This window comes from Mastomys coucha, unplaced genomic scaffold (assembly GCF_008632895.1).
Source record: "Mastomys coucha isolate ucsf_1 unplaced genomic scaffold, UCSF_Mcou_1 pScaffold14, whole genome shotgun sequence".
NCBI lineage: Eukaryota > Metazoa > Chordata > Mammalia > Rodentia > Muridae > Mastomys > Mastomys coucha.
The window spans coordinates 105,704,744-105,730,644 of NW_022196896.1; positions in this window are offsets into that span (position 1 = coordinate 105,704,744).

Sequence of the window (25,901 nt, forward strand, 5' to 3'; positions counted from 1 at the left end):
CTACTAAATATAAAACAAACAAACAAAAACACTTTATATATTTATGTTCATTTAAGAAAACATTAGTAATGATGTATTGTTTTGAAATATATAGTTAATACATTTGGAGTTATTTAAAATTTATATTGAGAAAAACATGTATTTTCTGTATTGCTGTAGATAGGCATCTACATAAGACTGTTGATTGTTGTTTTATATCAAACAACTTTTATAATAACCATTTTTATTATAATATTTTATAAATTTTAAAGAATATGACAAAAAGATATTGTAGATATTGAAGGGGGTCTCTGGGAGAAGTTGGGGTACAAAAGGAAAACAAGAATGTGATTTAATTCTATTTTCTTAAAATATGTTTTTAAATGTTAACAAATTCAGATAAATTGAAATCATGTAACTTTTCTCATTATAATACAATAAAACTTAAAAAAAAGAAGTAAGTTAAAGGAAGAACAGCAAATAATCTTCTCATTTCACCTTAAGAGAGGTGTGAGAGGGGTGGAGACCTTAGAAAGGATGATGTCACAGTGAATGGACCACACTTGGACCAAGAATTTTATAGACAAGAATGAGTCAGCAAGCTTATAAACCTTTTGCACACTGGAAGTCTGTTCTGTCTTCTTGTTCTACAATCATGGTCAGGAACATCCGCAGTGATTCACCCATTCTCCATGGTGGTCATTGTTGCATAAAATATTTGCTAACCTTTTGCTAGCTGGGCTCCTCAGCATGGTGCTTTCATGGTTTACCAAGATCACTAAAAACTGAGGTTACTCACTACCTTCAGACTTGATCTTCTTTTGTTCTAAGGAACTCTGATTCCACACAATGCAGTTGGGGTAAGTAGAAGGAAGAAGAGCCAACCAATGAAGAAAATGATTAATTCAATTCTTGAGAAAGTATTATCCTAACAAGACCCATGGAGTCCTTGATAGAAGTTATCACCACTACAAATTCTCTATCCTTTCTCAATACCGGATTACAGAATGTACTCTGTGGCATGTGGTGTTGCAGCAGGCAGGTGTATTATTAATGTTGAGGTTCTGGCTTGCTTTGACCTACAGAGTGTTAGCACATGTAACTTGAAAAGACCTTTAAATGCACTTGTGTGGCATGGCTTGTACTATCTGTCAGGCAAAGAGCTTTGTCTAGAAAAACTCTGATCCCAGCAGAGTAGATTCATGTAGACGACTTACTCCTTGTCATGTGTCAGTCTTTGCCATTCCACTAGTTCTTTAGAAATATCCAGAGGTACACAGTCCATTGGTAAGTGGATATGAGAGTGTGATATCTCAACAAAGCAATCACACTTCAGTTCATCTCCCGAAGGTGGAAACTCCCTGTTAATAGTTCTTTAAATTCATGACTTCCAACCCGTCCAAAACAGGATGTATTAGAACAGCAGAAAACCTCCGTGATATTGTATGGAGTGTCACGCTTCACTTCCATCCCAGCAGTAGCAGCACTGAGTTTGTCTCTGCAAGGGTCATCAAGCCATGTGGACAAAGAGCCAGTAAGCAGAAGGTGCCAGGACACAGGGCACAGGGCACAGGCTCAAATCAGCAATTTGTCTGAAGCCAAACACTAAGAAACAAAGAACGACTCATCATGGAAGTAGGCTACAGGTCCATCAGCTCCATCTCAGGGGCCAGTAGTTCTCATTTCTCTCCACATATAACAGTGGTATTCCTCAAGAGAAGAACCACTGAGGTCATTTTTTTATAGTATATGGGAAATTAGAGGAATTTTTCAGAGGACTTTTCATGTCCATTTTTTTTTCTCATAGTAAAGACTGATGTCTCGAGCTATATGGTTCGATTTCAAAGCAAGAAACAAGGGGTTCCATTCGCCTGATTTCTTGTTCATCTCTGGCCACTGATGCCCATTGGTGGATTTTATTTCTCTACATTTACTCCTTGCTTTTAGTCAATTCACTAGATGTGTCCCACACAAAGGCCAGAGCTCCTCGGTTAACCATATCTACTTATGCGCATTTTCTCCCTCAAATCCTATACCAAACCATAAAGGCCAGATTTTTCTAGACCTTCAGAAACTTCTGCAAAATGTCAGCAGTTCCATAAGACCATCAACCAAGGACATCCCTTATCATTACTCCAGTCTGTCTTTATTAAGTCTAGTTTACCAAAACCTTAGATTTGAGGCACCATGGTATATCTTTCAGAAGGAATTCTGAACCTGATTTCATCTAGTTATGAGCTTTTTTTCTATTGCCAGTCAAACAACTGATTGATCATCAAGGGATCAGTGCCCTGAACATTATGCGGGGTTCATTATGTTGCTGATTTAAAGACGACAATGCCCATTTCCTGTCTCTTCTCTTATAATGCCTCCAACCTCTATAAGTGTCTGCTTTTAATAAATTGAATTGATTATCCTGCTGCAATGCTTAATGAGCTTAATGACTTAATCATTAACTACACATGACCATTTATATTAATCAGGATTAGTAAAATTAAGGTTTATTTGGAGTTCTTCATGAGCATGTGGATGTCATAAGCATCTATGCTGGATGTCACAGATGTAGACAGTTCTCATCATCACATAAAGTTTTCTGGGTACTGTCAACCTCAAGATTCTAAAGGTTGGACAACTTACTAATTCAAAAGATTAAGAAAAATTCATTGTCTTTGGCTTAGTTTACAGGATGAAGAAAAAGTTAAAAAATGGTGATTTTGTCACTTTCTTTTTATTTCTAAAACGATGTTTAAAGATTTTATTTTCATTTTTCAGTATGTGCATATGTGGGAAGGGATGTGTGCATGTAGCTGCAGAATCCAGGAGAGGTCATCAGCAGTTCCGAAGCGCAGTTACAAATAATTGAGAGCAGTCCTGTGTGCAGCAAACCTAACTCGGGTCCTCTGTAATTGCAGTAAGTACCGTTGACCACTGAGCCATCCCATCAGCCCCTGTTACTTTAAGGCAGTAGATGCTATTGGACGGTACAACCAGAAAGTTAAATGTTGGATTTCATATAGTCACACATAGCCTAGTGTGACTATATGAAAATGCAGGATGGCCTTCGAGGTCATTAGAGTTATATGAAAAGCTGACAGATTTGCTCATTGAGTTAAGTGCTCCCTGGGAGTCATAAAAGTTACCTCAGGTCTCCCAGTACCCATGCCAAGTGGAAGGGATATATCATAGTATTTTCCCCCTGACAAGCGAAGACAAAACACAAACACAGGCCAAGGAGAGCACCTTTCCCAGACACCAGGCTTGCCGACATCTTAAGCTTGGACCCACTTTCCAAGACTGGGGGAAGACAACTTGTTCTTCCTTAGGCTATCCAGACCCTGATTTTGTCCCAGCAGTCCAAGCAGACTAAGACAGAAGGAAATTATCTGCCCACCAGAAAAATCTACAAACCTGCCCCCAACTTACAACCACCTACCTTTCCTTTGAGCCTAGTGTAGGGAAAGGGCAATCTTAGAACTCCTTTCCCATCTTCTAAAAGACATTGCTCATTAGATTCAGTGCTCTTGGATCTTAGACATCAATGACTCCTCTTTGAAGACTTATTCTCAATACTGGACAAGTATACTTTAATATACTTGTCCACCTTGGGGAAGGGGAAATGATCCTTATGATCTGTCTACAACTTGCTCACACCCCTCCTCCACCCTGTCTCCACCTGAGCACCTGAGTTGACCACACACTGTCCACATACTGTCTCTGTTTTCTCACTTCCTTCTTCTACTTCAGTGCACACGAATTCTTACATTTTCTTGATGTCATTCATAGTCATCCAGAACTGCCCATCTAAGTGTGATATGAACTTTTGGTTGTTTGAATCAACAGTTGCTCTTCCATCGAGCCTTAGCTAGCCTGCCAGGCAGCTTGAGGCTGGAGACCAGAACAATTGGAAGGCTTCTTCATTTCCGTGCCTGGCAGTGAATACTGGGCATGATCAAAGCATAGGGATGCTGGAACAGCTGTAACTCCTTGGACATCCCTCAGAAAGAGGTCTGTGTGGTCTTCCCATAGATGCTTACCAATATGGAACCTTTATAGTGGCCAGATTTTTTTACATGTTGGCTTAAGAAAACTGAAGAGCACACCTCAAGAGAAAAGCACCAGTGACTCTGCGTACAGAACACTTATCCCAAAACTGAGTAGTGTACTGTACTGTACTGTGTCTTTTGTGTCTCAGTTCAGTGATCACGAATTCCCATCAGGATAGGAGAAAGCTGGATTATGTCTTCCTTGCTGTGTTCAGTGTTTCCTCTGGAAGATTCAGAGGTAGGGTGGAGCTGAGGCTGGAAACATACCATGCTTCCGGTGGGATAAAACTCCTCGGGAGATAGTAGCTCCATCACAAGGTTTCACATCCTGTTGCAGGGATTAAACGTTACACGTCCACACTTCCCCAAAGTCCAGTCTCAAAGCTTTACCTTCATCTTTGGCAGCCTCAGCTGGATGTCTGATAGGCTATTCAAACTCAGCAAGTCCACAAAGGGAACCTGAGATTTCCCTCATTCCTCCTGCATCCACCATGCATGGGTCATCTACAAATGAATGTTATTCTTCCCTCAGCACCATTTCAAAAACCACCCAGGAGCAGGGTAGGGTTAAAGCTTCCTGCCTCGGTACAACACTAACATCCACCATGCAATGATTCTGATGAGAAGAGCCCAAAGAAATAGCTCCCTATTCTCTTCGTTCCCAAAGGAGCTGCTATTCTATTAAATGACATTAACCTTGCTTAGAAGCGTATGCTGCATGGTGCTTTTATTTATGGGGTTTTTTTTTTCTGTGTTAGGTTGGCAACGTTCTTCAAGGTGCACAGTTCTTTTTTAATCAGATGTATTCTCTATAATTTAATAATTTAATTTAAAATTATTGAATGCCTATCATTTGCCAGTCATTGTTCTAGTTGCTGGGGAGATAGGAGGGTACAAAACTCAGCTTCTAATAGGAAAAGGCAGACCAAAAAAAAAAAAAAAAAAAAAAAAAAAAAAAAAAAAAAAAAAAAAAAAAAGACATGTAAAATGTGTCAGGTGGAGATAAGAGCCATACAGAGAAATGAAACCATGGGAGGGAGATAGGGAAGGATGGGGCAACCTGGACCAATGCTGTTTTCTGTTTTCTCTCTGTCAGTCAGGGACAGTATTCCTTTAAGGAGATGGCAGGGCAGAGGGCTGACTGGTGTGAGGGTAGACGAGGTTAGGTGTTCTGGGCAGAGGGACAAGTGAGCTGAAGGACCCATAGGCTGATGTCTGCTTGGCATATTTAGTAAGTGACAGAGGCTAGTCCAGGAGAAGGGTGTGGGAGAGTGGAGAGGAGGTTGCGGGGAGTGGATCAGGACATCGGCGCTTATTGCCGGAAACCGTGGTCTTGTTTTGTGTGTGTGAGGGAGAGAGAGAGAGAGAGAGAGAGAGAGAGACAGAGACAGAGAGACAGAGAGAGACAGAGACAGAGACAGAGAGAGAGAGAGAGAGACAGAGACAGAGACAGACAAACAGACAGACAGAGGAGAGAAGGAGAGACATACTCAGGAGCTCCAGTATCTCTTTGATAAATATGAAGCATCCTGTCATACCTGCCCATAGACGTCATCAATAAGAACAGCTGTTACTGTTTCCAGTTGAGTTTGTTATTCATCAGACAGGTGGTCAGTCTGGCTTCAACTTACAAACCCAGTATTTCCTGTCCTGTCCAGGTGACATCTAGCAAATCCCTTACCTTCTCATGTGTACCAATGAGTAGACCGAGAAAATATCCAATGTTAGCACAGAGCTTGCCACAAGTGAAGGCCTCCGTTCACCAGACTGAAACCTCTCTGTGTCCCCCGACCCTGCTTTGTGTACCCTCCATCGTGGTGATGATCATGTGACTGGGTGCTTGATTACTTCAGGACCATCTGTGTCTGGCAGCCCTCTGGGAGGGTTGCTTCCCTCTCTCTCCCTCACTGGTTCATCTCCAGTGTCCAGCAAAGTGCCTGCAAAAATTGTTAACCCTATAAGCTACACATTTGTTGAATGAATGAATGAAGAGCAGAGGGTAGCACCCAGTCAGCAGCCTTGACACTGGAATGCATAGCTCTGAACTCTCTCACAGAGCACCGTTTCCTTGAGCCACCATTGCCATTGGCATTAGGCAACCGAATGTCCTGGGTTTGAAACCTGCCAGGTTGGATAGCTCTAACAGCGGGACCAATTTGCTTAAATCAGAACAAGTAGCTGGTTTTATTTCAACTTCAACCTAGTGAAGTCCTTTGGGGCCTCTCTGCCAACCACTCCGCAGCTAAGAGAGGGTAGGTACAATCTGGAAATTTCTTCCAATCAGTAACTGCCCAACAGTCCTTTCTTCAACTGACTTGGCTTCCCATTTAAAAGTCACATAGTCCAACTTATAATTTCTCCAAAGGGCTCTCCTCTCTTTCAGACACTTCACTTCCTGGAAGGTCATTTGTAGCCATCTCTTATCCACCAGAGATTATATGCAGAAAGATGGGAGGGAAGGAGATTTCCTTATTCTCCATACTGATTTGGCTTCATCAGTATGAACTTCACAAAGAGTCTTGCTCTTTTCCCCCCCAGAGCCAAGAGGGGCTTACAAAGACTATTGTACAACAGTTATACCAAGTGTATCATTCCTGTGTTGTCTTGGGGAAGGATGGACAGCGGTTATTCTTGTATTATTTCAGGTTTAGCTAAAATCTTCACACAAAGCTCTTGTAGGTAGTAGTTGAGTGGAGCAAATAGAAAGATCAGGCTTTAACAATTACAATAACAACAATTAATAATAATAATAGTAATACCACCTTTCCTATTGGAGATTCATGGGTTTTGTTCAATAACATTTGTGGTGTAAAGCTGGCCATCATTTCTAGATCTTTCTTCTTCCCCTAATGCTTGTGGCTCAAACACTCTGTAAGAATCATATGTGGAAGTTGCCAGCGTTTGCAAACTGTGATAATTAAACTCTATCTCCCTTCTTTTGCGTCTTCCTCTCCTACCTTGTCTGAATTTGGAAACTCACCTGCCAGGAGACCAGTCTTCATCCGGCTGCCTTCAGAGTTTTTGTGCCCATGAATGAGCAGAGTGGCAGCTTTCAGGGAATTAGAGCTGGCAGGGCCACCGGAGCCTTCAGGAGACTTTGCTCCCTCCTCCAGGGAAGGAAGGCTTGCAGGATGAGATCAGCTTCCTGAATAGAGATCTAATTTAAATGAGGATAGATCTAAATAATAGCAGGTTTTTTCACTCCCCACTAAACCAAGAGTGCCAGAAATTGGAAAGGATAGGGTTTGCATTCATTATAAGACTGGGGGTGGCTGGGAAGGGTGGTTTCCATTAAAGGAACAGGAAATATGGACATTCCTTTGGGAGCGAAAGGAAGAGGTACTTCCTCTGGTAAGGGTTAACCATGTTAATCATGGGAAGGAATGAGTGGAGAGATGTGCTCTACCACTGAGTCTCCTACACCCCAAGAAGAAGTAAACCATTTCCTTCTTGGGTCCCCAGAGAAATTTACCTACATCAAGTTCGTAGGTGAGAAATAATAAAAAGAAATTCTATTCTATTAACCACAAAATAAATGTGTGTGTGTGTGTGTGTGTGTGTGTGTGTGTGTGTGAGAGAGAGAGAGAGAGAGAGAGAGAGAGAGAGAGTCTGACAGAAGGTATTGAAGAGAAGTCAATAGGATAGCAGAGAAGGGCCATGCTGCCATCAGGGAAGGTGGGACCACTTTTGCTTCTCCTGAGGCCCTTCCTGATTAAAGGGGACTCTGTGCAAACTGCAGAAATTGCTTTTGTTCTCATAACAAATGCCTCCCCCAAGCTGGAGCTGGGCTGCTGCCCCGAAGCTGATATTGGATCTTTTATGTTGTTCTAAATTAAATTCAGAGCAATTCAGCCCATGCCACAAGTTCTATTATGTGAGCTTCCTTTGCACTAAATCTGTGTTTATGGGAACATAAACTACATGTTGCCCCTCTCACTGGATTTCATTATTGATGATGAATTCTAATATGTGCCCATCAACTGCCTTTTTAATCACTGTCAGCCATTCTTTTCTACAGCAGTCAGATTTGAGGCACCAATGATGGCTTGAAAATAAGGCCTTGACTCTGCTCAACTGTATTTAGGGCTAATTAAGAGTAAATAACTCTTCCCAGGGAGACGCGCAGCATCTGAGCAAATCCTTGACAAATGCAGCCTTTCCTTTGGACAAGGATATCCGTGTCTGCTGCCAGGAAATATTTCTATTATAACCATAAGAAAATCTGTACTCCACCTCCCGTGGACAGTGTCACACTGCTTTGGTATAAGGAGGGGATAAAAAGTATCAGTCAAGGCCAGGAAGTAAAACACAAGAAGTATTTAATTAAGTGGGGGTGGGGGTGGGGATGGGGGTGGTTGGGGGTGGGGAAGCATGTAGTTCCCTGCTTCTGTCAGGTGTATCCCAGTTCCATCTGATGCTTATCCTCAGCTGTGGGGAGCAGATGAATGCAATCACAAGCTCTCAGCTCCCACTCAGGGCTGACATTTCCCCTAAATCTGCCACCTCCTTCCCTTCCCACACCCCTGTGATGCCACACAATGTCATTCATTATATTCTGAAGGTTACAGTCAGTTGCTCCAAGACAAGAAGGCAAAAAATGGATAAGATCAGACTTCCTGAGTTACACAGGTTTGTGTTGATTTCACTTCCATAGGCTCTTGGGTGGTGAATGGCTCACCCAAAAGACTTCAATCTTGCTTTAACTGGACTCCCCAACTCCTTCTTTCATTGATGGCTGAGAGTTATGGTTGCTTCGCAAACTGCAGATTTTAATTTTCTCTCTCTCTCTCTCTTTTTTTAAACTTCCCACTGGAAGCTTAGAGCTATTTTTATGTATTTCTTCTAGCTGATAAAATGAAATGTCTCTTTGTAGGGGGAAGAAAAGTGAAATATACATATGCCCGGAAAAGAAAAAAGGGAATGAGTAAACCACATGCAAACATAAGAAATAGCTTTCTTATATTTATCCCAAATTATGGAAATGTAAGAAAACCCTGCTATAGAATATAGAGTTACAACAAATATAATGAAGTAACACTAAAAGTTGCAAACACATTTAAAGAAGAATTTCTCACCTCCTTTCAACAAAGAGGAACTGAATAGCAACAATGTAATTACTCTCCAAGCCACTTGCTTATTTCTAAGGCTTCTTTTCAATACTTTTAAATTTATTTTTTAATTTGTGTATATGCCCACTTCTCTATCTTTGTGCTTTGTTCATGTGATGCCCATAGAGGGCAGAAGAGGGAATTGGATCCCCTGTAACAATAGCTTGTTAGCCATCTGGCTTAGGTATTGAGAACTGAACTTTGGTCCTCTACAAGAAAAATAAATGTTCTTAACCCACTGAGAGACATCTCTCTGGCCCCTAGCTAGAGTTTCTTAACTTGAGTTTTTCACAATTCTTTACGGAGGCTAGAAACAAGAACAATGTTCAAATCTTTAACTTATGCCAGTGTTCTACATTTCTATGTAGACTGAGTACGACATTTATCCTATCCATAGATCTTTGTCAAGTCTCCCACTCTGTCAGGTTTAGAGCTATGGTGTCAGAATGAGAGTTATGGGTATAGCTTCACATTCCAATAGCTGAGAGAGTCACAAAACATACAGAAATAGCATATGCTAGAATCACGTGTCCTATGGCTAGGGATTTAGTGAGATGGGGTCAGGTAGAAGGGATCACCAGTTGAGGGGCTCTCTCAGAAAGTGACTTTTGAATAGATGTTGCAATGGGCAAGGCACAAAGTGATAGAAGATGAGAGAAGATGGGAGAAATGAAGCACACCCAGGACTTGAAATGTCAGTTTTAGGAGGAACAGAAAACTTGACTAGTTAAAGTAGCTTTGTTGCGGGAAATATTAAAAATGATCACTCCTCATACTCTCCTGCCCCACTGGACTGCATTATAGTTCTAGTGCTGGTACTGGTCGGCTACAATACTACGTTCCCCCAAAGTTGTTCTCTGACCACCACATGTATGACCCCCACACATAGGGTACATATGCCTCTTCACAATAAAAAATAAAGTATTTTAAAAATTAAGAGAAAGAGAAAGATCAATACACTGGCAAAGAGAAATACATGATTGCACTATGTTGTAAAAATGTAGTAAACTTTGAATTTTGCCTTATAATATACTCGTTTTTTGATTTGGTAGAAAAACTACATTACTTTGCTGCAACTCCTTAAAAGTTCACATTTGACCAAACACTATGATTTCTCTGGTGTCAGACAAGGGTCTGACTCCTGACATATTTGTCATAATTATTGTTATGGCTGCTACAGCTTGAGAAGTCTGGCCTTAGATCTTCAAATGCTCTTAACTAGGAGAAATGGATCAATAGATAATAAATATAGGAACGGCCTTCTTAAGCCTGGGAACAGGACTTGCTTGACACATTGCATTAGTAAGTGACATCTATGTTCTAAGACCTATAAACTAGATCTCTCCTCTCCTGTCCCAAGGCCGACTCTCTACAAATATCCATGGCCATCCTGGAAGATCATAGCATTTCTTTGTTAGTTTACACAACAGTTTCCTGTTGCCACAATTATTCTCTATAACAAACAACAGCAGTCCGTCTGTAACATAATACACAACCATTTTTATTTGTGACTGAGTTGGCTAGGCCATTCTGCAGTTCTTGGCTGGGCTTGGGTAAGCAGTCTGTCTCATCTTGGCTGAGGGTCACTCCAATACCAGGCAGTTAGTTGGCTTCAACCTAATGTCTGGTGGCCTTGGCCACCCCAGTCTGGCCTTGCTACACATGATCATTCGATGTCCCAGCAAGCAAGCCTAGGCTTTTTTCCAGGGTGCTGGGGATAGAAACTAGATGTGAAAGCTGCATGTGGGATCCAGGTCAGAAGTGAGACCACATTCTGCTGGCCAAAGTAAATCAAGACAACAGCCAAGATCGATAGAAGAGGAAATAGACTTAGTTTTTAATGTATGGGGCAGGGAGGGAGATGGGACAAGTGACAACTCCACATTGCAAAGGGCAATAGATCAAGGGCGGAATGTAGAATTGTGGCCACTTTCTGAAGGGATGTATCACAAGTGGATATTCCGTGTAGTAATTTTTAATCAGCAGAGCAGTGGGTTTATATTGTCTTTTCCCATACTTCTTAAAGAAGCTAAGGAGGTTTATAAGATTGAAGGTGAAATATTGATGGGGTGGGATGGATTCTAAACCCCCTCTCTGCACAAATTTCAGCTACTTGTACAGACTCATTAAAGGGAAGGAATGTAGATCTTTTAAGACAGTGACTTACAATGGCTGACTGGGGTGAGATGACAGTTAAACTCTGAGCATAGTGAGGCAGGTTTATGAGAATGTAGAGCAATCTGCTTGAGCAGCCCTTCCAGTCACATAGAGAACCAAAAGACTTGTCCAAAGTGTGGAGGAGAAAATTTATTTAAATCAGCAAATAGCTATGTGGAAAGAGAATAAATAATATGTTTGAATCTAGTTCATAGAGGTTCAGCAATGATAAGTCAGACTTACACCCCATAAAATGTAGCCTTGGCTTGCCTCCAAGCCTATTATGTAGACCGGGTTGACCTCAAACTCACAGGGGTCCATCTGGCTCTGCCTCTGGATGGCTGAGATTAGAGACTGTGCCTTTTCAGACATTTGCTTCACTTTATCTAGTCTTCAAGATGGAAAGTGGATGAAGAAATGAAGAGAGTTAGGTGGCACTGATGAGATGCTCAGTGGGTGAAGGCATCTTGCCACCAAATCTGAGGACCAGAGTTTGATCCCAAGCAACCACATGGTAGGAGAGAATCAACTTTCTGACTCCGGCAAGTTTCTCAAAGAGAGCAAATGGCATGTCCACATTCACATCACCAGTGATGACCAGGACCAGAGGCCCAATTTCCTGCCATCATTTCCCACCAGACCAATTCCAATTCAGGTGCCTTCATCTTTGCTACGTGAAAAGTTAAAGACTGGTCTCTATTCAGCCTCACATGAGTATCTTGCTCTTTCTTTGTGGTCTTGTTCCAAAATGGTTTTCTTAAGCCAATGACTGAGAGACCTTGGTGACACAGTTAATAGGTTAGAAATGTCCTCAGGGAAAAAGTTAGAATGGTACCTTGAACAAGGACAACACAGTAAGGGGAAGACTTACAATCGAAGGGCAGAATTTTCTAGCCAGTGTCTGGATTTCAGGATTCAGAAGTGGTAGAACCTGGAGCATCCTTGTTCAGTCAGATATGAGGACATTCTGAAGAAACATAACAAAACACACACACACACACACACACACACACACACACACACACACAAGGACTCACCCATTCATCTCCTACATCCCCTCTACAGTTAAGATAAACAACTTTCAGATGCAATTTCTGTCAGCTAAAAGGAAAAAAAATTTCCATTGCTGCAGCTGTCAAATATTTGAAAATTCCCCATTTGCGTTCCCTCCCAAATGACTGCCTTTTGCAAGAAGTTTCTTGCGATGAAAACATCCCAATTATTCTCTGACCAATGCCATCCCAGCTTACCTTAAGCTAGACAGTCTATGCACCCTTACTGGGTAGTTTTAGCTTCAGTCAGGGGTTGTCCAGAATAACAAGAAAACTGTGAGGTCACCAGACAGACAGGTCACACACATGACTCCAGCTGCAGGACCTGGTCCTGACACCTAAAGACCAGGTGTTCTGTTCTTGACGGTGTGTCCTGTCTATCTGGTGAACATTTACCTCATGGCTTGGTGACACAGCTAATGTGTTAGAAATGTCCTGGGATGAACATTTGCAAAGTGGCTAAAAAGATGTGAGTGGAAGCATGAACTAATCATCTGACAGTCCTGTTCTGACTGGATTTATGAGAGAACATTGCTCAAAGCAGTTGCAAGAGTTAGCAGTATCCAAAACTGTCACTCCTTAGATAGAGTTCAGAGTTCAGTGCCTTCTTCTTGCCTCCCTTGGCTTTTCTCAATGATTTCCAAGCACTGGAGCAAGACTAACCCTGACTTCTGACTCACAGACTCCCCAGAGGCAGGGCTCAGGCACAGAATAGGCAGAATTCAGCTTCTCCTGCAAGATGCCTGCCACTCTGAAGAAAATAAGAGAGAAATTCTGGCATTTTTGTGAATAGATCTCTTGAGACAGTTTTAAGTTATTTTTTTTTTCCTCAGACAGATTTCAGAAGAGGCATTCAATATTGAAGTTGAAAGTTAGAGTCCTAGAATTATAATGCAAGTGACATTTGTCATATGAGGTATAGTTGAGAATGCTTTTCCCATCACTAAGAACTCTTTTCCATCTCGTGGAGCTCAGTGGCTCCTATCTAAAGAACAAGAAGAAGAGGACAGTGCCTCTGGCTGAGATGGCTGCTTATTGAGAGTGCTGCTTTGTGCAGCGGAAATCCTGACTGGCCCTAAGCACTCAGGCTTGAGAGCCTAAGGGTTGTCTCTGGAGATGATACCTACTGCTAATAGTGTGAGGTTAGAGAGAACAAGCTGTACTCTCTGGCAGTCGTTCCCTAACTGGCCCGCTAGGGGATGTAGGACATCTCACCGTCTGGTAAATCAAAGAAGTTGCCCTCTCTTGACCAAAGATACTCAACTACAAATGGTATTAACACTTCATGGCTGGCCAGGAGTGGAGGATGGGGAAACCAGGCTCCTCCTGTGACTGTCTAAAGACAGTGATCATGTAACTTTAACAATCCCTTCTAAAAGTGAGGTTGCCAATACAATAGATACCTTTATATTGGTCATTGAGACTGATCCAGATTTCCAGGCTGGCCAACGAGTCCTCTCTTTTCCAGACCAACATTCTCTCCTCTTTAAACTCCATGTTCTCCCATTTGGCTAACATCTTTCACTCACTTTCCAAGGACAATACTATTCTTTCTGCCCCTCTACTCCCCTTCTCAAAGAAAAGGCATCAAGATCAACCTGTATCATGCAGTCACATTTCAACTCTAAATGACTTTGATTTATTTTTTTTACAGGGAGAAGGAATGAGTGAGAATGCCTTCCTTAGCAATTTGAAAGCGGCTACTTCAAATAGTGAGGAATTGGGCATCAATTCCCACCAATTTCCTTCTAAATGTTCACCCTCAAAAATAACCCAGGAAAATGATTCTTACTCATTAGCAGCTCAGTGTTTACATATCAGAAACTTGTCTGAATCATCTCTCTAATAAGGGCAGATCCAACCAGAATCACTGTGAGGATATTGCTGAAGAATAGCAACCCTCAGCTTCCAGTTAACTGCTTGTTTTCATTAACAATAGAGCAGGAAAAGATGAACTCACAAGGCTAACACTAGAAAAATCAAATGGAAATAACAGTAGATCAGTGAGAGGAGAGTTCAGGGGGAGAAAAAGACAAACAGGATAGGAAAACTGCTTAGACAGTTCACATTTTTAAAAGTTCTATATTTTTGTAAAGTTCAGCTCAGCAAAGATTGCTCTGGGACAGTTGTACGTTAGACAATCTGCTAAGTTTGGGACATTAAAAAAAAAAAAGATTATGCCTCTCCTACAAAAACTCTGTAAAGCACATGGTAGACATTCAATAAATGTCAACTCTCTTCTTTTTCTACCAGTGAGAGAATGTCTTTATTGATGAATATTCATCATAATTTCTATAGAGCTTTTTTTTTTTTTTTTTTTTTTTTTTTTAACAGTGTACTGTGGTAGATAAGGCTAAATAGCTCTCCTTCCTAAGAGTCTCATCTTTGCCTGGTCACATAAATAAACTACATTTCCCAGCCTCCTTTCCCACGTGGGTCAGATCAGTAGGCCCATACCCTCCTACACCCCCACAGCCTGCCTGCTTCCCAAGAGGTCTGAAGTAACCAGGAACACAGGAAGCCTGCTTTAACCAGAGACACAAGAGGCCCACCTTCAAAAAAAAAAAAAAAAAAGAGACCCACCCTAACCAGAGACAGCACTGCCTGCCTTCAAGGAGGCCGGCTCTAGTCAGAGACACCCAGGCCATTTAACACCAGAGATAACCAGATAAGGATCATAAGCGACAGAAACCAATGCAATCCAGCACCACAAGAACCCAGTTCTCCCACCACAGCAAGCCTCAGATATCCCAACATGCAAGATAATGACTTAAAATCCCATCTCATGAAAATGATTGAGGCCTTTAAGGAGGATAAAAAGAACTCCCTTAAAGAAATACAGGGAAACACAGGCAAACAGGTAGAAGCCTTTAAAGAGGAAACAAATAAATCCTTTAAAGAAATACAGGAAAATACAATCAAGCAGGTGAAGGAATTGACCAAAACAGTCCAAGAACTAAAAATGGAAATAGAAATAATAAAGAAAACACAAAGGGAGATAGAAAAGAGAATCTCAGGTGTAGAAGATACTATAGAAAATATTGACACATCAGTCAAAGAAAACACAAAGTGTAAAAAGCTCCTAACCCCCAAATATCCAGGTAATTCAAGATACAATGGAAAGATGAAACCTAAGAATAATAGAAATAGAAGATGGTGAAGAATCCCAGCTCAAAGGGCCAGAAAACATCTTCAACAAAATCATGGAAGAAAACTTCCCTAATTTAAAGAAAGAGATGGCCATAATTGTACAAGAAGACTGCAGAACACCAAATAGATTGGACCAGAAAAGAAAATCCTCCTATCACATAATAATCAAAACACTAAATGCACATAACAAAGAAAGAATATTAAAAGCTATAAGGGTAAAAGGACAAGTAACATATAAAGACAGACTTATCAGAATTACAGTAGACTTCTCAACAGAGACCCTAACAGCCAGAAGATCCTGGACAACTGTCATCCAGACCCTAAGAGAACACAAATGCCAGCCCAACTCTCAATCACCATAGATGGGGAAACCAAGGTATTCCATGACAAAACCAAATTTAAACAATATCTTTCTACTAATCCTTACTAAGCCCTACAGAGGATACTGGAACAAAATTTCCAATACAAGGAGGGTAAATACACCCAAGAAAAGACAAGGAATTAAATATTTCATAGCAAATCTAAAAGAAGAGAACCATACACACATAATGCCACCTCCAGCAAGAAAAATAACAGAAACTCAAAATCATCTGTCTTTAATATCTCTCAACATCAATGGACTCAATTCCCCAATAAGAAGACACAGGTTAACAGACTAGATATGTAAACAGGATCCAGCATTTTGCTGCATACAAGAAACACACCTCAGTGGCAAAGACAGATGCTACCTCAGAGAAAATGGCTGGAAAAAAGTTTTCCAAGAAAATGGTCCCAAGATACAAGCTGGAGTTGCCATTCTAATATCCAATAAAATAGACTTTCAACTAAAAGTTATCAAATGAGATGGAGAAGGCCCCTTCACATTCATCAAAGGAAAAATCCACCAAGAGGAAGTCTTAATTCTGAACATCTATGCCTCAAATGCAAGGACACACACATTGCTAAAAGAAACATTACTAAATATCAAAACACATATTGAACCTTGCACAATACTAGTGGTTGACTTCAACACACTACTCTCACCAATGGACAGGTCATTTAAACAGAATCTCAACAAAGATACAGTGAAACTAATAGCAGTTATGAACAAAATGGATTTAACAGATGTCTATAAAACATTATACCCCAAAACAAGAGAATATACCTTCTTCTCAGCACCTCATGGAACATTCTTCAAAACTGACCATGTTATCAGACATAAAACAAACCTTAACAGATACAAACAGTTGAAATAATCCCATGCATTCTCTCAGATCACCAGGTACTAAAGCTAGACTTCAGTAACAACAGAAAGCACACATACTCATGGAAACTAAAAAATTCACTGCTCAATGATAATTTGGTCAGGGAAGAAAGAAAGAAAGAAATTAAAGATGTTATAGAAGTCAATGAAAATGACAGTACATCATACCCAAAGTTATGGGACACAATGAAAACAGTGTGTTAAAAGGAAAATTCATAGCACCAAAGGCCGTCATAAACTAAAGCCCACCTGAAAGCTCCAGAACAGAAAGAAGCAAATACACCCGAGAGGAACAGACAGCAGGAAATACTCAAACTCAGAGCTCAAGTCAACCATGTAGAAATAAAGAGAACAAATACAGTGAATCAAAAAATAAAATAAAATAAAAACAAAAAACAAAACAAGAGCTGGTTCTTTGAGAAAATCAACAAGATAGATAAACCTTTAGCCAATCTAACTAAAGGGCACAGAGACAGTGTGCAAATTAACAAAATCAGAAATGAAAAGGGAGACATAACAGAAACTGGGGAAATTCTAAAAATCATCAGAACCTACTACAAAAGCATATACTCTACAAAACTGGAAAATCAAAATGAAATGGATGTTTTTCTAGACAGATATCATGTTAAATCAAGATCTGTCACACTATCTAAACAGTCCCATAACCCCTAAGGAAAAAGAAATAGTCATCAAAAACATCCCAACCAAAAAAAAAAAAAAAAAAAAGCCCAGGTCCAAATGGTTTAGTGCAGAATTCTTCTAGACCTTCAAAGACAAACTAATACTAATACTCCTCAAACTATTCCACAAAATAGAAACAGAAGTAACACTACCTAATTCATTCTATGAAGCCAGTTACTCTGATACTTAAACCACACAAGGTCCCAACAAAGAAAGAGAATGTCAGACCAATCTCACTTATGAATATTGATGTAAAAATACTTATTAAAATTCTCACAAACTGACTCCAAGAGCATATCTAAACTATCATTCACCACAATCAAGTAAGCTTCATCCCAGAGATGCAGGGATGGTTCAATATACAAAAATCCATCAGTGTAATTCACTATATAAACAAACTCAAGGAAAAAAGCCACATGATTATCTCATTAGATGCTGAAAAAGCCTTTGACAAAAATTCAACACCCCATTCATGTTACAAGTCTTCGAAAGATCAGGATTTCAATGCACATACCTAAACATAATAAAAGCAAAATATAGTAAACCAACAGCCAACATCAAATGAAATGGATAGAAACTAGAGGCAATCCAAGATAAGACAAGGCTGCTCGCTCTTTCACTATTCAATATAGTACTCGAAGTTCTAACCAGAACAATTAAACAAAAGGAGATCAAGGAGATACAAATTGGAAAGGACAAAGTTAAAGTATCATTATTTGCAGATGATATGATAGTATACATAAGTGACCCCCAAAATCCCACCAGAGAACTCCTATACCTGGTAAACAATTAACTCAAAACAAAGCAGTAGCCTTCCTTTGTACAAAGGATGAAGAGGCTGAGAAAAAAAATAGGGAAACAGTGCCCTTCACAATAGCCACAAATAGTATAAAATATCTTGGTGTAACTCTTACCAAGCAAATAAAAGATCTGTACAGCACGAACTTCAAATCCCTGGAAAAAGAAATGAAAGTAGACCTCAGAAGATGGAAAGATCTCCCCTGCTCATGGATTGATAGGATTAACATAGTGAAAATGGCCATCTTAACAAAAGCAATCTACAGATTCAATGCAATCCCCATCAAAATTCCAACTCTTCACAGACATGGAAAGAGCAAGTCTCAACTTCATATGGAAAAACAAAAAGCCCAGGATAGCCAAAACAATTCTTAACTATAAAAGAACTTTCAGGGAAATAATCATCCCTGACCTTAAGCTGTACTACAAAGCATTCATGACAAAAACCACTTCATATTGATACAGAAACAGACAGGTCAATCAATGGAATAGAATCAAAGACCCAGAAATAAATCCATACACGTATAGACACTTGCTCTTTGACAAAGAAGTCAAAACTACACAGTGGGGAAAAAGAAAGCATCTTCAATAAACAGTGCTGGTCTAACTGGCTGTCTGTATGTAGGAGAATGAAAATAGATTCATATTTACCACCTTGCACAAAGCTCAAGTACAAGTGGATCAAGGACTTCAACCTAAAACCAGATACACAGAATCTAATAAAAGAGAAAGTGGGAAAGAGCCTCTAACTTGTTGACACGGGGAAATTCCTTGAACAAGACACTTATGGCTCAGGCTCTAAGATCAACAATTGATAAATGGGGCCTCATGAAACTGCTTTTGTTAGGCAAAAACACAGTAGGAAAAATTGGCAACCTACAGATTGGGAAAAAAATCTTCACTACCCCTACATTTGACAGAGGTCTAATATCCAAAATATATAAAGAACTCAAGAAATTAACCTCCAAAAAACCAAATAGCCCAGTTTAAAAATGGGGCACAGTGCTAAACAGAGAATTCACAACAGAAGAATCTGGAATGGCTGAGAAACACTTAAAGAATTTTTCAACGTCCTTAGTCATCAGAGAAATGCAAATCAAAATGACCCTGAGATTTCACCTCACACCAATCAGAATGGATAAGATCAAAAACGCAAGTGATGGCACATGCTTTTGAGGATGTGGAGAAAGAGGAACACTCCTCCATTACTGGTGGGACTGCAAGCTCGTACAATCACTTTGGAAATCAGTCTAGTGGTTCCTCAGAAAATTGGAAATAGTTCTACCTGAAGGTATATCTTCTTGGGCATATACCCAAAGGATGTCCCACCATGCCACAAGGACACATCCACCATGTCCATAGCAGCCTTATTTGTAATGGCCAGAAGCTAGAAACAACCCAGATGCCCCTGAACTGAAGAACAGACACAGAAAATGTGGTTCATTTACACAATGGAGCAATTGAAAAAGAGCACATTATAAATTTTACAGGCAAATGGATGGAACTAGAAAATATCATCCTGAGTGAGGTAACCCAGATCCAAAAGGGTACATGGTATGTACTCATAATGGATATTAGCCAAAAAGTACAGAATACCTACCACACAACCCACAGACCATAAATAGTATAACAAGTAGAAAGGCCCAAGTGAGGATGCCTCAATACCACTGGGGGGTGGGGGACAAAGAAGAAAGAAATCACGGTGGGTAGAGGGAGGGAGGGGCCTGGGTGGGGAAGGAGACAGGGAGGGGAAAAGGGGAACAGGATCACGTATGGGGGAGCAGGAAGGAAGCCCAGAGGGCCAAGAGAATGAATGGAGATAAGCAGCCTCAGTGGTTGGGATGAGGGGGGACCCTCTAGAAAGTATCAGAGACCTTAGAGGTGAGAGACTGTAAGGACTGAATGGGGGTGACCTTAGCTGAAATGCCCAACATTGGGAGGAGGGAACTCGAAGAGCCCACTTCTGCTAGACAGGGCGTCAAACTGAGGGACAGGGTTACTAACAGTCTTTCTTAGTCAGGGTTTGTATTCCTGCACAAAACATCATGACCAAGAAGCAAGTTGGGGAGGAAAGGGTTTAATCACATCCACATTGGTCGTCCACATTGGTCACCAAAGGAAGTCAGGACAGGAACTCACACAGGACAGAAACACGGAGGCAGGAGCTGACGCGAAGGCCATGGAGAGGTGTTGCTTACTGGTTTGCTTCTCCTCGCTTGCTCAGCTTGCTTCTCATAAAACCCATGATCACCAGCCCAGGGATGGCACCACCCACAATAGGCTGGGCCCTCCCATGCTTGATCATCAGTTGAGAAAATGCCTTCCAGTTAGATCTCATGGAGGGAGGCTCCTTTCTCTGTGATTCTGTCAAGTTGACACACAAAACCAGTCCATACACTAACCCACAATCAAAATTTCTGATCCAGAACTTTTCCTGTTCTAGAAGACATGCAGGGACAAAAATGGAGAAGAGACTGAAGAAAAGGTGGTTCAATGTCCAGCCCAACTTGAGATGCTTCTCATGGGAGGGCACCAAGGCCTGACACTATTACTGATGCAATGATGTGCTTACAGTCAGGAGCCTGGCATGGCTGTCCTAAGAGGCCATGCAGACGGAAACAGATACTTACACCCAGTCATTGAATTGAAGTCGGAGAGACCCGTATGGTTGAATTAGGGGAAGGATTGAAGAAGCTGCAACCCCATAGGAAGACCATCAGTCTCAACTTACTCAGACCGTAGGGAGCTCCCAGAGACTGAGTCACCAACCCAGGAGCATACACGGACTACTTCAAAGCTCCTGGCACATATATAGCAGAGGTCTGCCTGGTCTGGCCTCAGTGGAAGAAGATGCACTTAAATCCTCCAGAGACTTGAAGCCCAGGGAAGGGAAGCCTGGAGGGTGGGAGCACCCTCTTGGAGGCAAGGGGGAGGAGGAATGGGATGAGGAACTGGGAGGAGGGCAAGGGGGGCCACAATAGGAATGTAAATAAATAAAATGATAAAAATTGAAAAAAAGAAAGAAGAAAAGAAAAAGGATTTGTCAGACTAGAAAGAAGAAAAGACAAAAGCAGTTTTAGAGGTTTGAACGGCAACAGCTCCCAGAGACTGACATGTTTGAATGTTGAACTATTTGGGAAGGATTAGGAGGTGTGGCATTGTTGGAGGAGTTGTCTCAGTAGGGACTGCTTGGTTTAGCAGGGTTTCAGAAGCCCATGCCAAGCCACCTGATGACATGTCACCCGACATGCCACCCGACACTCCACCCGACTCGCCCTCACCTGCTGGCTCTATAGCTCTCAGTTACTGCTACAGTGCTGTGTATCCCACCATAATGACCATGGACCTCTAAAATGATAGGCAAGCACATAGTTACAGGCTCTCTTTACAAGCGTTGCCTTGGTCAGTGTGTCTCTTCACAGGAATATGACAATAACTAAAAACAGAGAATGAAGATTTTAGCACTGAGTTTATTTCAAAAATGTAATTATACCAAACTGTATCATTTGTAATAAAATAAATAAATAAACTGCAAAAGGTTTTGGCACTGGTTTAGGTACCGGAAAAAACCCACAGGACACTTGGTGACCTGAAGTCACTCTTAGAACATTGAAGGGCTGGATTGCAACCTGTGCCTTTACCATGGCAACCAAGACCTTTCTACTAGTGCACTTACGCAGTGTTCTGGCATCAACAGTCTAAACCTCAGATGTCGAAATGACCTTTTTCACCTTCATCTTTATCATGGCCTTCCTTCTAGATCGAATAAGGTGGTGGCACTGGCACATCTTGACAGAACTTGGGGATATAACTTGATTTCTACGTAGTGTATGCCCCTTCACCTTTACCTATGGGGTGTGGTAGGAGTGTAAAATGTCCTCCCGTGTTTGAAGATGTCATCCCCCTTGGTGATGCTGCTTTGGAAAGCCGTAAAGTCTTTAAGGAGGGCCGAGCCCTGTGGAGGAAATGGGCCTCTGGGGATAAGCTCTGTGCTAGAATCCCATGGCCTTACTTTTTGTTCACTCTAGCTTGTGGTGATGCTACATCTTCTTAAACCGTAAGGCAGGATCACACCTTCTTCCCTTAAAGTGTGTTTGTCCAGCATTTTGTCAGCACAATAAGAACAAAGTGAATACATATCCATTTAGCAATTTATGAAAGTCCCTAGAACTTAATATTTGAGTGTTTGATGCTGAGTTTGTGAACTCTACATAAACTATTCAGAATTTTGGGAAAAACCCTATGAATCACTTAACAAAACTGATGCTGAAAGAGGCAAAAATATCTCCATAGTTTGATATATTTTAGCATTGACTTTGAAGGACGGAAATTTTTTTGTTTTGTTATTTTGTTTGCTTTTATTATTATTTTTTACTTATTCACTTTACATCCCACTCACTGCCCCCTGCATCACCCCCTTCCACAATCCTTCCCCTCCCCTTCTCTCTGAGTGGGTTGTTCCCCCCTGGGTATCCTCCTACCTTGGCACATCAAGTCTCTGTGAGGCTAGGCCCATCCTCTCCCCCTGAGGCCAGACAAGGCAGCCCAGCTAGAAGAGCATATTCCCACGTACAGGCAATAGCTTTTGAGCCAGCCCTTGCTCCAGTTGTTCAGGACCCTCTCCCCATCCCCCCAAATGCACATACACTACATATGTGAGGGGAGGCCTAGGTCCAGCCTGTGTATGTTCTTTGGTTGGTGCTTCAGTCTCTGGGAGCTCCAAGGGTCCCTGTTAGTTGACTCTGTTGGTCTTCCTGTGGAGTTCCTATCCCACTGTGGGTACAGCCCTTCCTCCTATTCTTCCTTAAGAGCACCCAAGCTCCACCCACTGTTTGGATCTGTCTGAGTCAGCTGCTGGGTGGAGCCTCTCCAAGGACAGCCATGTTAGATTCCTGTCTGCAAGCATAACAGAGTATCGTTAATAGTGTCAAGGATTGGTGCTTGTTGATGGGATGGGTCTCAAGTTGGGCCTGTTATTGATTGGCTATTCCCTCTGTCTCTACTCCAACTCCCATCCTTGCATTTCTTATAGACAGGCTAAATTTGAGGTAGAAAGTTTCTTAGGTGGGTTGGTGTCCATATCAATCCACTGGGGTTCCTGACTAGCTATAGGAGATGGCCTCTTCAGGTTCCATGTCCCCAATCCTGTCATCCCCATTGATTCTTGGGTCCTTCCCTTATCCCGGGTCACTGTCTCATCCTGGAGTTGCCCTCCCAACACACACACACCTCATATCCCTACCACTGTCAGTTGCAGATTTCTATTCATTCTCATGGCCATCTGGCCATGAGGAGAGGGAACTGTTAAAAATACTCTAATGTCTCATAATGTTCTTGGTAGTCAGAAAAATGGTCCATTCTTTAGAAATAAAAGTATAGTGTCAGATTAAAAGGGGAAACATCTGCCAATAGAAACAACAGTAGAAACTGGCTGGGAAAAATAAGATCTAGCCAAACTGTCGTTCTCTGATGGGTAAAGCTTGAACAGAAGAGCTGGCAAAATATTTCTTATTCTGCTACCTTACGGAATCAACAAAAATCACTGGAAAGTGGAGATCGTCTATTGCTTCACCAGAAAGAATGCACATTCCTCTTCATCCTCAACATTCTGCAGATCTGTAGCGTGTGCTTAGAGGAACAACACAAAGCAATGAAGGAATGCCCAGTGTGTGTGTGGGGGGGCGGGGGATGGCAGCTCGTCACAACTCGAGGTTCCCTATAACAAGCTTCCAGCCCCTGATGGCGCTCTTCTTAAAATGGGATGGATAGATTCCACTGATTCAAAATAGAAATGAATTTCAAAGGGAAAGAAGAAATGAACTGACCTTCATTCTATAGAAGACATTCAAAGTGAACAAAGTGACTGTCATTCATGTTCAACACACACAAAACAATACACCTGCAGAAAGTGAGAATTATCGCAAAGGGGAAGCTGCCTTGTGGAGCTGCCCTGCGTTAAGATGTATTATCTAAGCTCCCAAGATATGACAATGTATTCTCAGTCCCTCGTGTTCAAGTACATCCTGATTCAAGTTTCTCCACTGTAGCTTGTAACCTCTCTAGATCCACATTAAACTGAAAGAGGTCAGTGGTCACTGAATAATTCGGTGTCAGCTGTCAACACTAACCATCAAACCACCACGATGATGATGGCTTGCCTGAGTGATGCTTAGGGAATTACACCTTTGGCCAACAACAATGATCCAGAGATGAAGACAGCGTTTCATGGACTAGCCTGAGCAGCTAATGTGGCTGTGACTCTGTGCCCTCTCAGAAGAACAGCCTCATTCAACTACAAGTTGCCAAAAGAACCAGGTGAAGGAAAACTAGTATTTGTATATACGCCAGAGCTTATAAATGTTATTCTACATGGAAAGAGAAGCAGTCAGAGTCCGAGACTGGGACTGGAAGATGCCAGTGGGAGGGGGAGAAATAGAGTGTTTACCTCAAAGTTTATTTAAAAAACAAAACAAAAACCAAAGAACTATACTTTCCAAAGGGTCATGGAAATGACTAAAGCCGCAACCTCCTTTCTGTGCTTGGAAACTGTAGTGTGGTTTGGACAAAGGCTTTGGGCCTGGTAGATGTGTTGATAGCTGATTTTCAAACTTTCCTATTCGCACTGAGTCAGCTATAAGGCAAGGCTAATAAAATCACTCCAAATCACATAACCTCCAAATAACCACCACTAACAGTTTTGGGGACGTTTTCTCTGATTTTTTTTCTCATTTCTCACTGTTTACTTCATTGATTTCTCAATTCGATCAATATAGTCCCCCATGAACACATCTTTAAATGGAGACTATTTTATGACTATTCTGAATTTAAAAAAAAAAAAAAACAAACAAACAAAAACTAAAACTATCGACTAGTATTCAGTACTTGGGTCAACCACACACAGGATTGGGGATCTCTCCCCATCCTTCCCCTTTATCTTCATGTCTGTACCGAAATTGTGCTACTTGTGGACCCCAGGTACTCAGGTCTGACTTGTTAAATCCAGGCAGTTCCTCAGGCTCCTGAGCCTCTATGTGCACTCTTAGTATGAAGGGACTCTAGCAAGCCTAAACTGGCAAATGTGGCTCTGGCGGGCCTCTCCCTTCCTCCATTCCCTGTTAATGCTAAAAACCATTAGATTATATTCCTAAATCTAGCCATGAAGCTCTAGTCCCTTATTTGGCCATTTCTTCCTCCTGAGGCTGACAAACAAGGTCCAGCTGTCAAAACAGTGAAGTCCAGCAATCAAAAGCCCCCTTTGGCTCACCCAAATAATTATACCCTATCAAAATTAAATGTGTCATCCTAACACAGGGTTTCCCCCTTTACTTTTATAAACCACCATTTGTCTATGGGCCACTCCTGTCTCCTCTCTATCCAGAAGCAGTTCTTTGACCTGTTTGGGAAACAAATACCCCTTTCCCCTTCCGCCTTGCTCCCCTTCTCCTTCTCCCTCATCCTCTACCTCCTGTCTTTGTCCCTTATGTCCTGCCTTTTATCCCATTAGATAAACATCTCTTTTGTACTTAGATCTTGGTCTTGGGGTGGCTTGAGCCTATTCAGGTCCTTATCTTCTCTATGTCTCTGCTTTGTTTGCTCTCCTTTTCTCCATTCTTCCACCTTTGCTGGACGTTGGTTATGATTCTGTTTGATTCCTTGTGTTACTTGATAGCTGTAACTCTTTTCTGTGTTA